The following is a 15,508-nucleotide window of genomic DNA, read 5'->3' as shown; positions in this document are numbered from 1 at the left end:
TTCACAAACGCGTTGTAACTGCTGGGAAGCATCAAGGATTACAGAAAAAGGTATCTTGAGCGTAAAGCTCAGCCAGTAGGTCAAGTCAGCGAAGGAAAGATCAGATAGCCTGGTCCTCACAATGGTGCTTTATAACTCACACATTTTACTTCCTCAGCGCTGGGAGTGTTTTTGACTGCCCATCATTCATTCGAGTTATAAAAAAAGCATTTGGAAATTTAGTGAGCTAATTGGTAAACTGTGGTTTTCTATTTAAAGTCTGCAAAGACAACTTTCTCACTCTCCCCCCGTCCCCCCTCCTTTTTCTTTTTCCGTAACCCACATATGACATATCTCAGTAGCAAATGTCAAACTGTTGCTATAGAAATGTGTGACAACTCCAAAGTATTCATTTCCTTTTAAGGTTTATCACAATGTGGTTGAGTAGGCTGTGCTTACGATAACTTTCCCCTGACGTCTACAGATTAAGTTGCATTCACTGAGTAGCTATCAAGTGATCTTGTATACTCTTTATAAAATGACTACATGTGTTCTTTTCTTCACAGACGGCAAAGTATTTTACGTCTACAACCTTTTATATAGTAGGATGCCTTTACAGAAATTAAATAGTGCAGGCCGTCAACTGGTTTGCAATGTGTGAAGTCTAGATATTCGCCTATAGATGGTGCCACATTCACAACCAAGCACCTACAGTTACACACCTGCTGTATCTTATGTGTTGAAGTTCCTACAAATGAGTGGCCTGCTATTGACTGTGGCTTTGAATGTTTTATGTGTTTTGACTCTATTTTTGGTCCACCGCAGTTGATTCTGGGTTTGGTTCCTGGAGATCAAACTGTTAAGTCTTACTTCCTCTCTGATAGCCAGTAAACAGTTTTGGCATCTGTAATCATAGAAACCAAAGCTCTCCCAGATGTTGCTGCTGAAGGGAGCGTTTACACCCTTCAGCCTCGTCACAGAGTTCACACCGGAAACACAGTCTCTTTGTTGGAGGAGTGCACGGCTCATGAGTGTGGAGGGAAACGGGAGAAGATGCCATGTTGCAGCGCCCAAAGTCTAGGACTGGAAATAAGTATCTGGGTCATGGCCCACAAACACTTGCCCGATTATGTCCAACCTTTGCTGGCTATGAACTCTGAGCTTATAGAAGTCATACGCTCCATCCACCACGTGACAGGCAGAGAAAGTGATGCAGAGTACCACGCTTTTGTTTGTCTTCTAATCTCTGCAAATGAAAAGACACATGTTATGGCTCCGACATCAAGCTTTTGCTGCACTGGCTGCGCTTGCTACAGATAACATGATGTGTAATTAATTTGAACCATTTCTTCTTTGCTTTTGTGGTGTTGAGATTGAAAATTAATTTCCTTGCTCTAGTCAGAAAGATAACCGATTTTTGAGTTCATGAGATTGGAAAGTTCAATATTGCTCCACAGTTGCAGCATCCTCATGCCTGAGACTTTATGGAAGCATTCTTGATCCTGTTTTTTTTTTCCTTTTCCTGCTTCTGGTGAATGTTGACAAATTCTTTCCTTGAGCTGGTCTTTTGGCAGCAGAACCCACCTGCTTCCTGCTGCCTTTAACCGGCTTTCGGGGAATTCCTGCATGTCTTGACTTTGTTAATAAAATATCACTAGTTGGTATTTGCTTTCATCCCAGTCTGTATCTGTGACGGTCTTTATAGGCCGCTGTTGTGCCGTCGACAGCTGTAGTCGGACGCATTCATGTTTTGAGCTGTCTGTCCGTCCATCCATCCGACTGTTTCATTCTTGTGAACATCTGAAGAACATCGCGAAGGAATTTCTTCAAATTTGGCACAAACATTCACTCGGCCTCAAGCATGAACTGATCAGATTTTGTCCACAAGGTCAAAGGTCAACTTCACTGCGACATCAAAATGTTCTGCAAAACGTTTACCCCACACACAGCTCACTTGCAGACTCTCCATCAGAACACGTGTTATTCGATGTTTCAGTCATTTTCATTGCAACACTACAAATTTCAAATGCGCCTAAATTTGAACATTGCTAAAGCTCTTCAGTTTCAGGTAGCAATTAAAATCCATCTGCTGGGATTTGGCCATTTCGTATTAATCCAGTGTTACTTTACGGTCTCCTCCAGCACATTACTTATGGCTGTCTGCAGCTGAACTTCAAATCCTGGTTGAAATCGACTCCACTGACCTCATGTTGAGCCACCGGCGCTCTTGAAGAAATCCTGTGTTTGGAGAAATGCCGGTCGCCCATCCTACATACGCATGACAGCGTGGTTGTCACAGTGAATGAGCGCATTCTTTAATCCCTGCCGGGAGATTTGACAGAACCTGTTCCACGCTAATTGCGTTCTTTAATCAACTGTTTGGCTCCCCAACCGAGAGCCAGACGGCACACAATGAAATCTTGGCTTAAACAAAAGTATGACTTCCTACCAGCAAGAGATCTGTAATGCTTTTTTTTTTTTTACATGCAATGCATACATCATGTGGGGTTGCAGAGAGTCTCTAAGGCTGGTTCACATTGTTTTGACTCTCTACTAATGCAGTGTATTTTTAGTCTATATAAAGTGTATAAATACCAACTTACATGCAGTTTAAAACTTGAATGGGTTACCAATCCATTGTATTTACTGTATTCTCTTTCAGTTCAGAATATACAGCCCACACAGACGAGGAAATCAGAGCAGCCTGGACCTGCTGCCAGAACTCTGAATATTATTCACTCTTTTGTTCTCCTGCTTTACTCTGTGTCCACTCTGTTCTTTGTTTTGCAGGTGGCAGAGTGGAAAGGACAGAAAAGAAATACAGAAAATCAGGTAATTCATTCGTAAATCATTAGAAAAATTGAAAAGAATATTACACACTGTTGTTTTATTATATTTTGAATGATCATAATGTGTTGCACAAATTAATAGTAGTGACAGTTTTATGATTATGATGGTAAAAATGTGATAATCACAAGCAAATTATTGTGAATAATGACAGAACAACAACTATAGTGCACAGAATCTGTGCATTTAACATCCTCTTTCCATGAAAAAACTCTTTATACAGTATGATGTTGTCACCATTTATCATGACCCAAGCTTTCCGTCCGGAAGCTGAATCTACAGTGTTCTGTTTCATTTCATTTTGCTTGGGGCGGTACATTTCCTGCTCTGTGTTTCATAATTGGAAAGACAGCTCGTATTCTGCCTTTCTAACCAGCAGGGAGAAGAATGAGACTCAATGAGTCTCAGTGAGGATACGTGTTCAAATATTTCTCTCCAATCCTGCAGCACACAGCTCCCACCTGATGCAAGTAAAAATATGAAGGAAAAAGGCAGCAAACGTCTGATCAGTAAAACATAAGGAATGCAGACACTTAGTCTGTTACTATATCTGGAATTTAAATAGCAGTTGTGAAAGACAAAAGTATTTAGAAGGAGGCTGAGAATTGCTTTTCTCATCTTGTAGCAGGAAATGACTTAGGACGCACTCATTTCCACTATAGTGAGATTGTGTCATTATGCTTAATTGGGTATATTGTATGTCTTTACATCATCTGAGGTGACATGCATCTATTTTGAACTAGCTCCACATTTGAAAAACAAACCTCAATGACAGCACAAATAAAGAAGGGATAGAGTTGTATTGTCTAATATTAGTTACTCTCTTAGATTATTGACCTCCGCCCCTGTCAATAATAATACTACACTTAAAAAAAGAGTGTAATATTATTATTGATAGCATTTACACAGAGAACACACACACACACACACACACACACACACACACACACACACACACACACACACACACACACACACACACACACACACACACACACGCACACACACACACACACACACACACACACACACACACACACACATCATAGACGTTACCATGGAAACAAGCTGCTAGCACAGCAGCAGGAGCTTAGACATTAACAACCTGCTCAATATCTGTACCATCACAAGAAATTCCTATTTGAGGGAAGCCAAAAGAAGCATTTGTTTTGCATGCTGCTACAAGAGTCATAAAGCAGATTATTTTGCACTATCATGTTGAATATACTTTAGAACCGGTGATTTCTGCCATCTGGATCTCATTTTCGATGACCAAAGTAGATGTCTGTGCTATATGCAGCATTTCATCTCACAGTGATTGTAGTGGGAGTTTGCACATCAACCACCAGTGATGTGCTGTGGACGCTGCTGACTAAGGTTTTTTTCAAACCACTGCGGCTGTTTCCAGTTGTTTCATCACACATCATTTCACAATGGGTCACTCCAACAGATGGAACATGATGATACTGCAGCACGAATCAGATATGAATCATTGATGCTGCAACATGCAGCGTTACCCAGGAAACCGCACAAGTCTGCTAGCTCTGTGTCAGCTGAGTAGGCAAGACGAGTGAAATTATCACAAATTGATATGAAAAACAAATGATGAAATCATATTTGTGGGGGCCAAAATTATCTTCAGTTTAGAAGATGTTGATCTCTAGAGAACCAACAACACATATGGGGAGATTAAATGTAATACAGGCCCCATTTTAGTTTTGCCACGCAATCTGCATCTGGATGTATTATCTGGATACTGACATCTAATCCATGGCTCTTTCTGTTCACACCTGGTATTAAAATGTGTTCTTGTTATCTAGATTGTGCCAGCAATTTGATCCAATCTCAACATGTAAATTATTTCAACTGGCGTGTCCAGGTCAAGGGAAGAAATGGCTTTTCTGTTTTTTCCACAGTTAAGTCAACTTTACTGTTACTACCTGCAAGTAGCTGCATAACCTGCCTTACTGGAGTTAGGAAGAAGAAGTGAAAATTCACAGATTTTTTTTTTTCTTAAACATGTGGCCACATTGTATAGATTGCATTTACACCTGGTTGACCACCTTCAGATGTAGTCTGTTTGATTAGATTGCATTGCACAGCAGATTATATATCAGGTGTAAAGAGTGTATGCCTGCAGGAAAAAGTGCAGTATTTCAAGTTAAAGAATTTGACATTATTTGGGATTAGCATCTTCCTGAAGTTGCTGTTTTTGTCTTATTTTGCAGCCCTCTATTTAATGCGTACTTACTACTAGTAGGCTATATCGTAGAAATAAAGTTAACAGCTTAAATTGAAGAAAACGTCATTAATCTTATTGGCATAAATTACAGAATTTAGAATAGTAATAGGGAAGTGGAATTTGTCATCATTATTAGCCTCTGTTTTAGAGTAAACTAAACAGTTGTCCATGGCTTTACAAGAATATAGGTGGGCTAACTTGTTTGGTACATTTTTGTCTGAACAGTCTGGGTTTTGTTGATATCTTTGTAATCTTCTGATACCGTTTAAAACAATTATGGATATTTACAATTTGCAATTTTAGTCACATGTAGGCTATACCACAGCCAAACCAACCATGAAGGAAAAGGCACGGACGGGGTTCGAACCCGCGATCTTCGGTTTACGAGACCGACGCCTTACCACTTGGCCACCGCGCCTGCGCCAACCGTGGCCTCGAACTTGCTTCAAGTAAGTGATAATGACACCACTTGTGTCTTTATGTATACGCTACAAATGATGACAGTACATTTGTTTCACCTTTCGAGGTTTAACTTCATGCCTCCAATAAACAAGGAACCATATGAGCCGCTGAGATCAAATAAGGCCCCGGGATGAATGTATTGCTGCAATCCGGCCACAAGGGGAGGCTGTTATCTACCATGTGAGAACAACATGTGTGGAGCAGAACTCAGCAGGCAGAGAGGTCTCTGCTCTGCCACAGCCCGTGTTTACTAAAGACCTACAAAAAAGGTGAGTTTGTACTTTTACTCTTTAATTCTGTTTCAGTTTAATGCTGCTTTCTTGTAAAACCGTCGAGTGTGAGTTAGGAAACAGAAACATCAGTTGGTTGAGGTTTATCACCAAAAAAAAAAAAATAGTTTTCCCTCACAGGGTTAAACATCACTGTTTCTTTGTCTGGTCAATCACAATTTCTCACGGTCAACAGTGCAAGGTAGAATTTGAACTATCAAGCCGGACCTTAAAGGAGGCTTCTTCTTTTTCTGTTGAGCTTAAACTCATCTAACACTGGACTCACCGTGAAGCTGTTCCTGCAGTCAGGTGTGATTCACCTGTTCCTGCAGATTCACCTGTTCCTGCAGAAAACAGCCTGTTTGGCGACTGTGAATTAAGTTAATCCTCATCATATCAAACCTCCGCGTGCCTCCACCTGCTCCACCTGCTCCACCTCCTCCTCCTCCGCAGGACTGCAGTGATGGACTCTGTGTGAACTTTATTTCCTGCTGGATGTTCCTCAAACTCTTTGATACCAACGGGCACGAAAACTGTATAAAACAACAACCAGAAAACAAAAGACTTCACTGATCATCAAGCCACAGCACTGAGCTATGAAAAGCGATTATAGAATAAGCAGACTTTGTCGGTTGGTTGTGAACTGAACAAATTATGATATAACAAAAACCCAAATCTGAGAAAGGCAGAGTCATGTACCAACGAGCACCACTAAACAACATGTTCTCGGTAACTTTTAGCCGATGTGTTTTCTTCTCAGGGTGGTAAAGTGGGAAGCACTGCTGCATCATTAAGTACATGCCCGTGTGGAGCATAAACAGGTGTCCTCATCTCTGAAGAACATCCTCATGTATTGCAATGTTGGCAAAATGTGGCCTAACAGTGGCACCAAAAATGACCAGAAAGCATCTTCCGAAATCAGTGAATATCCAAACAAAATTGAATGTCAATCTGCGCAGACTAGTTTTCCTGAATCTGCGTTGAACTGACGAGTTTGCATAACTAATAACTCCCAAGAAGCAGTAAGCTGGTTGTAATTCTTCTCCAAGCAATACAATATGCATGAAGCCAGACTGCAGCGCTTCACTGTCTTTCTTTGCAAAACATCAAAGATGAATGCTCGCCTGTGCCGCTTTTCTTTTTTTTTTTTGTCTCCCTTTTTTTTTGGATCAGATATCCTAGAGGCTGTTTGAAAAATGAATAAGACTCATTTCCATTGGGAATGAGTTAGCAGGGAAAATCACAGATGTGGAGTATTCACCTTGACCTGCTTATAGCACATCGTCAGCAGCACACCGACCAAAAAACGGGGCCTTCTCCTGAATAAATCGCATAAATTGAATTCGGAGCACCTTGAAATGTGACACCGTTTCTTTTAAAATACGCAAAGCAACAAACCTTCACGGGAAATATCGGAGGGAGGACCGTCAAAGTCTAACAACATTAACAAACATGGCTGATAAGTTTATTATTTTGTGCTTATGCTGACTTGAACTCGATGATTTCGAGCACTTCAGGAAAGCTTGAAAGCTGACTAGCTACAGTTGAAATCCTTCTATTGAACTAATATTAGTTGTTTCTGTTATTTATAATTTAGCTCTGTAATCTCTCAAGTTCAAAGAGAAATAGAGAGGTAGATTTTAATGATCCCAGGATGGCAGCTTCAAAGATAAAACCGGATAAACATCCTATTTTGACTGTCAGGGATTTTAAATTGCAGAGGCTTATAGATTGTTTTATGATGCCACATGTCATTGATTATTTTGTTTTGTTGCTCTTCTTTTTTTTTTTTTTTTTTTTTCATCATCATAAACCCCCGCAATCATAACCTACAAAAATACAATGTGTTCCAGTCAGAGATCACATGGTTGTGGGGCATTCTTCTTCATGTGGGGAACACCAAGCAGCTCACTCCCTGAGAGAATAAGAAGTATTACTGCAGCAGTCTGTTTAATTATTTATTGGTGGGTTGCTGTGAAAACGCGCTTTATTTTTCCGTGCTGTCTGAGAATGAATACTCCTGTGCCCTGAATCTGTGAGAATATTTATTCTTGGTTGAAGAGACACTTGTTTTTCCTGTACTGTGTTTGCATTTTGAGACTAGCAGATTTGCTTGGTCTGAATTCTGATAACTGACAGCGAGCAGACAGCAGAATTATGCTAATCTCCCGGCTGCTTCACACTGTACTTCTTTTAGCAATGATTTTCGCTCAGCTTGATGAAATTAATTGAATTTTGAAAGGAGAAATCGTCGCCATGTCATTACCATTGTGGTCTGCGGCACCGCCAACGCCGCTTAAGTGGGCTTTGTTGTTGTTTCGGCTCGTCGCGCATCTCCTCATTTTTGTAGTCTGGTGTATTTACAAAGTGGATACGCTGGAGGTTTGAGGCATGTGAGCAGGTCTTTCTCCACAGGCACCGCTACCATCTATCTATGTGGGAGCCTTCAAGGACTCGATGAAAGGAGATGAGACGTGCTATTGAAACAACTCTGCAACCACTTTACACATTACATTTACCTCTTCTATTGCTATTCAAGCAGTTGTGACGATTATATATATATATATTTTTTTCCCAGCACCGCTACCTGTTTAGGATGGAGCAGCCAGTTAAGCTCGCCTCAAGCCCGAGTATAAAAGGTTATGACGCCGTGGCAACGACATGGTTAGTTCACGCAATGACCATCGCAACTTAAGAGAACCGAGTAGCCTAGGTAGTAATAACAAAGACAGCGCTAACATTACCTATATAAGGGGCAACCAAAAATCAGAAAGACCGCTCCGGTTGCATGTGAACGAAGCGCAGCAACGTGTTTTGCATGGAGCCCCTGATCAACACCAGCACCTGAGTTACACACGTTTTTTTGTGATTTCACCATGGACCTGAAACTTCAACAGAAAGCACACATCAAATTTTGTTACATTTTTGTCAGAAAGAAATCACAGAGACTTAAATCTGGTGAGTCGGGGCGGTGGGAACAACGCCTCTGTTATTTAGGGGCTAAAAAAAAAAAATCACGAGTGTTCAACCTTGTCATGTCTGAGGATCAAAGTGCCTTTGCGCCACAGTTGGGGATGTCTGCCCTGAAATTTGTTTCCCCCTCAGATGTCCCAGTAGAACTCAGTTCTGACAGTATGACCCTCGGGGGTAAAGTCACGGTGCGCAACCTTACAACTGTCAGGGTTGTGCACCGTTCCCTGCCGTTGTTCACGTGCTTGTGCTCCTACCCGGACGCGATTTATTTGATCTTAGACGGCGATGTTCTGCCTCTCCAGGAACATGAAATCTTCTCAAAACACTTCTCCCCAGTCATCGATTCACTGCCGTAGATGTTTTTTTTTTTTTTTTTTGAAGCATCTCGATGGTCCGTGTTGCCGATTTCCTAAATTTGATGTACGCTCCTTCTACAGTCCGTGGTGAAACGGCAAACACGTGCATGCTGCTGTTTACAAAATTCAGTTGCTGATTTTAAACGAGTAACGTAACATGGAATAATTACTCTCGGGTGTCTAAGCCTGCTCGTGCTCCGTTTACTCTCTGGAGTCTTTTGATTATCATATAAACTGAAAAGAATTCTACAAATCTACACAAATCATACTGTATCTTGATGTATAGTTTGCTAAGGATTCTAGCACGAGATCAAGCTGAACCCCATGACGCAAGTAAATCATAAATAATCTTTATAACAGTAACAGTTTTTCCAAAATGTGATAATGAATTAAAACCTTACTCAAGAAATACTACAATATTAAGCATTGTTATATGTTTGCCATATTCGACTGAATACCATACACTCTACTTTAGTTTTAGTAGATAATTGAAGTTATAAAAGATTTCTTGCAACTAAGAATACAAATTTAACTTCTGACAACAACCTCGGTTACAAGTATGTGTGTTATGAGTTAAGATCTGGACATGAAATTAGTTCAAATGCATCATAATTTAGTGAACTCCGAGTGGCAACCGACACTGCAAGTCTTAGCTGGTGCAGTTTGAGGAGAAAACTGGTCATTGTGAGAAGCGTATGCTGGATGTGACCCTGGTCACAGCAAGACATGCGAGTGTGAAATCCAGTTGAAAGGTAAGCAGCTGATAAAGCTACATGACAAAGGCAATATCATCTCTCCCCCTCTCCCCAAATTATCCTTTCACCCATCTTTCGGTCCTTTTCTTTGCATCCGTCAGCTCATTAAATGCTTTTCGCAACTTCATACGGCAGATAGATGTTAAGTTTTGGTAGCAAATCATCTTTTGATGCCATTGATTCAAAAAGCCTTTCTAAGAAACAAATCTGATTCGGCACAAAACTGCTTAATTTCTGTCTCGCTTTTTTTTTGTTTTTTGTTTTTGTTGTTGCTTAATTTGTATGCCGCAATTAGGTGCTCATGCCTGTTGGGTCTGTTACCATAGCTACAATACGATTGTGCAGACAATCATCTGGTCCTCGTTTCCTCCAATAGGGTCGCACGGCTAAAGCTGTAATATAAAGTAAAGATGCTCATTTTTCAGCAACACGCTCGTATGAATGAGAAACAGGTTCATGAGTAACAGAAAGTATTGCAGAGTGGCAGACAGGGGACTGCGCCCAGTCATGGCGGACCACAGAAACAAGATCCGACGAGCCACACAGCAGGAGAGGAAGGTGAGAGCATCTACCATTTTGAAATTCAACTAATTTTATTGTTCATTGAAAGAGTTTGGCAGAACGAAACAGTGACGGTAAACAAGCTACGCCTCCGCATTGAAGCTTTTAAAACAAAAGGAGGACCCGAGGGAACAAAAAGGAGATGTCACTTTAAATGAAATGCATCAGCTGGACAAAAGCAGACGGACAGAGTCTGCTTGTACTTAAAAATGTAGTCCGAGGGTGCCCAGGTCGAATTTAGTTTCAGTTGGTGGGATCAAAGAATTCAAGCTGAGCTTTGCTTTAAAGATGTTCTTTTTTTTTTTTTACGTTATGTGTGATGGAAAAGCAGGAAATAGAAAAAAAAAAAAAAAGCATCAGAACAGTTTTATGTTTTCAAATGATCAGAATCTGTCGTGAATGAATTTACAAATCTTAAATTATACAGATGTGGCCTCAAAATCAAAGAGAGCTCCAAATCTCATCAGTCGGAACATCTAAGGAAAAGATGCGTTCAGGGACAATCATGGAAGAGCCATGAGGCCAGGCTTGTTGAAATCAAAGGCCTGAGAGCGGAAATATTTTTTGCGTGCTATCCGTATCACTCTGGGAAAAAATAATTTGGTCAGTTAATCTGCCGCTTGGAAAAGGACAACAGCCAATGCAGCATGTTCAAGCTGCCCCCCTGCTGGGCGGCCCATGAGCCTGTCGATATGGTGGTTTGATGTTGGATGGAAAATAAGAACCCCCCACAACAAACAGAGGGCTGCAACAGAGAGACTGGAACAGAGAAAGAGAGGCAAGAAAGGGAAGAACCATCGACAGATGGACTCTGTTGTGATTAAAGATGGCGGCAGTCTTCACTGCAGATTACGAAGGACTATACTCGATCCACAGAAAAGCGGTGGGAGTAGTCTGCGATTCAGCACAACAAAACCGAGAAGCCCACAGTGAGGTAAATCAGCAGGTATGATGTCTGCTTTTGAATCCGACAGGATGAAAACCGCTGTTACCGGTAACTTTCCATTGTATTGTGCATCGCTCTGTTACGTCTGTTACCGTTTTTTTTTCATGTCGGTGCCATACTGTTTTGTTGTGTCCTCCCTCTCATCAAAACAAAGCACATCATTTGATTTGACCACTGAATGTGTGTCCCATGACCAGCCTGCCGAAGAACACGATAGACTGAACACCCAAATTAATTAGAATTTCTTCAAGCCGGCAGATTTCTGACAATGTACTTTTGGTACATGCTTCCGCGTGTATGTCTTTGGTATTATATCACTGTAGGAAACGTCGGCCTTTTAATAAGATTTTTCCCGTCTTGTGGGAATATGCTGCTCTACAAACTATAATATCCAGCAATATAAACTCAAGTCTGCAAATTGCTCAATCCTCTGTGCCTAATCCAGTCCAAGACTTGTTAGTCATGATCTATTCAGCCTGGACAAAGGACATCAGCAGGACTCCAGAATACATTTTCTGACAGTCTTTTGATATTACTCTTTAGATCATTTTCAGAATTTAAAAACAAATAATTGTGACACAATTTATTAAAACCCTTATCTTAATAATTGTGTCCATCATATCAAAGGTTTTGACTGTTTTAATTTACTCAATAAACCCTTTTGAGTGTTTTCCTTTTCTAATTTTGAGGTTTCTTGTTTCTCCTTTATAACTTTTGGTGAATTCTTTGAAGATAGCCAGTTTTTAAAAACTAGAACTCTCTATTGTGCGCTCTCAAAATGGGAGCATTCATTGAAATGTCTTAATGGGCTTTGTTCATCAGAGAGTCTTCAGCAGAGATAAGCCTATTTCAGCCAAAGCCTACAAGAGAGTCTAAATCCACACCGACAGGTGGAACAAAAGGCTGCTGAGAGGATTGGATTTGGAGACATGAAGTTGTCCTCTGGTAACACTTAACTGCAGCTGAGTGTTCAAGAATTTGAAAATAGTTTAAAAACATGAGCATAATGTTTAAAAGCTTTAAATCTTGAAAAAAACGAAGTTCATTCTTCAAAAGCCAGAATTGTAATGACTCCTCTGTCGGGCAACATAATACGGACTTGCATTTTCAGAAACTAGTATTAGTGATGAATGAACACATAAAAGAATTGTCAATATCATCTAATGAGCTATAATCTCTGCCTGAAGGCTTTTCACGGCTGCGTTTCTTTAACGATTCGGACACAAAACACTGCAATACAGAAGGTTTACTGATTTTAATAATAGCAGGTCTTGTTCATGAACAGCAACACCTCCTCTATTGTTCCTCTGAGTGCTGAGCAGCTCGAACGGGCCAGTTGCTGAAGGGCTCCTTGTTTGTAGTTACTGAAGAAGGGAAGAGTATTTTTCATTCACCCTTTACTCCCAGCTGTTTCTGAGGGATTCAGTTTAAAAGCCTTCTGGTTACAGAACTTCTTGATGTTGGGTTGCTGAAACCTTTCATCACTGCAGTTTACTGTACAAATATGTGCGCTGTTTGTAAGTTATCCAAACTTTGATCAAGATTTTATGCTTGGTAGTCAGTCATCTGTCAGCCTCTTCAGCTCTGTGTTTACAGTCCTTGATGTAGTTTTAATGGCCATCTTCTTTTAAATACCTGAGGAACTCCAGTGATCGAGCCTGTTTTGATGTCTAAAATAGCAGCGATGCAGCTCGGAAAGTTTCAAAAACCTGTGAACCTGAACTTGATATTTGATTTGCTTGTCTGTTGACTTTCTGACCGACTCCTACACTTTTCTTGCATGTCAACTTGTAAAACCGAAGCCAGAGTCAGCACTTCCTGCACAGCAACAATTCTCCCAATGAAATCAGCTCTTTAATTCTCATTATATCACACTGGGCTGCTGAAGTTTTATGATATCTGCGGATGCATTGAATACTTCTTCTTTAAAAGCTTTCAACTGTGAACGGTGGAGCTTTACGTTTTATATCTTATCAGAGGTGAAAGTGCTATTTTTAAACGGCTTTCGTCTCCATCAGTATTGTTTCGAGACAGAAAATATACTGTGAAGCAAAATATACTCCTCACTGCTCTTTGATTATGTCTAGATTTTTGTGTATTTCTAACATTGATGGTGTCCAACCTGGTATAACGCCACGGCATGTAATGCACTCGTCAGTCCACTAGTTGAAACCATGTCTGTGTCGTGTTTTGTCTCGCTTAGGCGTACAAAGTAAAGTGCCCGAGGTTTAGGAAAAGATCGTGGTTTGGGTTACATGTGATAAAGTTGCAATTCTGTAAGAACTTCTTGGTTCGGGTTCAGATATGCGTGTTATACAAGTTAAATATTTCTTACTTGCGTTACTTAAAATAAATCCACATTGACATTTGCTTTCTTACTTAGTTAAACACAGTCTGCTCAAAAGTCCTGTGTTCGTTCCGTCCATCCATCCATACCTACTCAAATGATACAAATCTGTATACCTGTCACATGACCTCTTGTCTTTCACCCCTTTTTCATACCTGCGTGTACTTTTCGTGTCTAGACAAGGTAAAACGTGACACTACCACGATCTCCTCTAGTGGACTGATGAGTGGATTACACGCTGTGGTGATACTGGGCTGCCGTGTCATATGTAGATGCAAAAGACTGAGCTCATGAGAGGTAGTTCATTCTGTAACTCCTTATTTACCCAAAGCCAATGTTGGAAAAACTTTGTTTCAGTAGAGAGCACCATGCAACCTCATCAGTTTATGGCCTCAAATATTTGGAAACCTGACTTATGTTACAGGCTTTGTGATGAAAGTTTCGCTGCAACATGACTTTCTGCGCATATTTATTGTGGAATATAGATTATTGTAAATATTTATTTTACTTTAAAACATCTGGCACGAGAAATCTTACAATTTTTCAAAAATACAATTATGCAGTAATTTCTTAACCATACATTTCTTCTATGGACTGGACTTAACAAATATTTCCTTCTTTTCAGGAACAAATGGATGGCAAAGACAAGCTGTTATGGCGACGTTCTGCTCCAGCCAGATTTCTCTATTTCATGGATTTGAGAGTGGCTTTAACGTCACTGCAGCACAGTGCGTTAAATAACCATACAATGGAATCTTCAGTTGAAGGATGTACTGCCGGAGGATGTGCGAGGAAGACAAACAAACTGCAGGTAAAACTTGTTGATTTGCATGCAAATCCTGTTTTTCTCAACCATCTCGAGGTTTACCATTTACAAAAAAAGGAGCCAAAACCTGTTCACACGCAAACGCACACACACACCGAACATTTCTGCCTTTTCTGGAACACTTACGAAGCACTGAAGTCTGTTGATGGAGACACGGTCACACCCAGCTGGACTTTATAATATATGTTTAGAGTCTGCTTTTTTTTTTTTTTTTTTTTTTTATTAGATAATGGACTTTACCCTCTGAGAAGCAGTGAAAATGTGAAGAATTTTGCTTTTGAAAATAACAATACTAGAAATAGAGTAGATAGTCAAACAATGAAACTCCTGAGAATCAGGATGTTTAAATTGCTTCTGCACAAAATCGATTTGGCCTCGAGGAAGCTGCAGAGTATTGGATCCTTTTCATGTTTTATGTTGCTGGCATAAATATTGCAAGCACTGTGCACAGTTCACACAGACTTCCAGGTGTGAGAAGGCGTTTCAGGTGTTATGATGAGAGTGTGAAATTCATATTCCTGTTCATTCAGTCTTCTCAAATGGTTTCATCTAATTACATAATCAGAAGATGCTTTTACGGTGATCCGCCGCTCTTTCATTTCAGACTCATTAAAACCATGTGACTGCTCAGTGATTGCCTCGTATCAAAGCACACATATTGACAACCGTTTTTATTACTGCGTTTAGTTCATCGCTTAGTCTTCGTAGTGTGAAGTCATAAAGAAAAGAGACGATGAAGTGCATCTAACAGGGCTGCTGAACACAGTGATGCGTTCTGGTGAATAGAAGCAGTTGTGCTTTGGATGATTTGTTCTACGGCTCCAGCACTCGTGGTTCTACTGTTTAACTTAATGAATGCTGTTCTGTGTGACTTATTCTCATTTATACAATAGATGTATGTCATTCCTTAGTGTGGTTTTCCTTGAGATGTATTAGTTTTATTTG

At 40.3% G+C, this 15,508-nt stretch overlaps 1 protein-coding gene and 1 non-coding gene across 7 annotated transcripts in view; one reads left to right on the top strand and one right to left on the bottom strand.

The window, feature by feature from the left end:
- Positions 1-5,414: 5,414 nt before the first annotated feature.
- On the bottom strand, positions 5,415-5,486 carry trnat-cgu (transfer RNA threonine (anticodon CGU)). Its single transcript has one exon. It is a non-coding gene; the product is annotated as a tRNA-Thr (tRNA).
- Positions 5,487-10,259: 4,773 nt separating this feature from the next.
- The window catches only part of axin1 (axin 1), a 29,057-nt gene continuing 23,808 nt past the window's right edge, over positions 10,260-15,508 (top strand). For 3 of the 6 annotated variants that reach the window (XM_069148756.1, XM_069148755.1, XM_069148758.1), the window contains exons 1-2: positions 10,260-11,390; positions 14,363-14,548. The gene's annotated coding sequence lies outside the window, so the exon portion shown is untranslated. The remainder of the gene's footprint in view (positions 11,391-14,362; positions 14,549-15,508) is intronic. The other 3 variants (XM_069148752.1, XM_069148751.1, XM_069148750.1) reach the window with 3 other exon arrangements.

This window comes from Embiotoca jacksoni, unplaced genomic scaffold, assembly GCF_022577435.1.
Source record: "Embiotoca jacksoni isolate LCO1_2020_lvr unplaced genomic scaffold, fEmbJac1.0.p SCAF_15, whole genome shotgun sequence".
NCBI lineage: Eukaryota > Metazoa > Chordata > Actinopteri > Embiotocidae > Embiotoca > Embiotoca jacksoni.
Note: the sequence above shows the minus strand (reverse complement) of the source record. Positions and strands in the feature narration are given on the sequence as shown.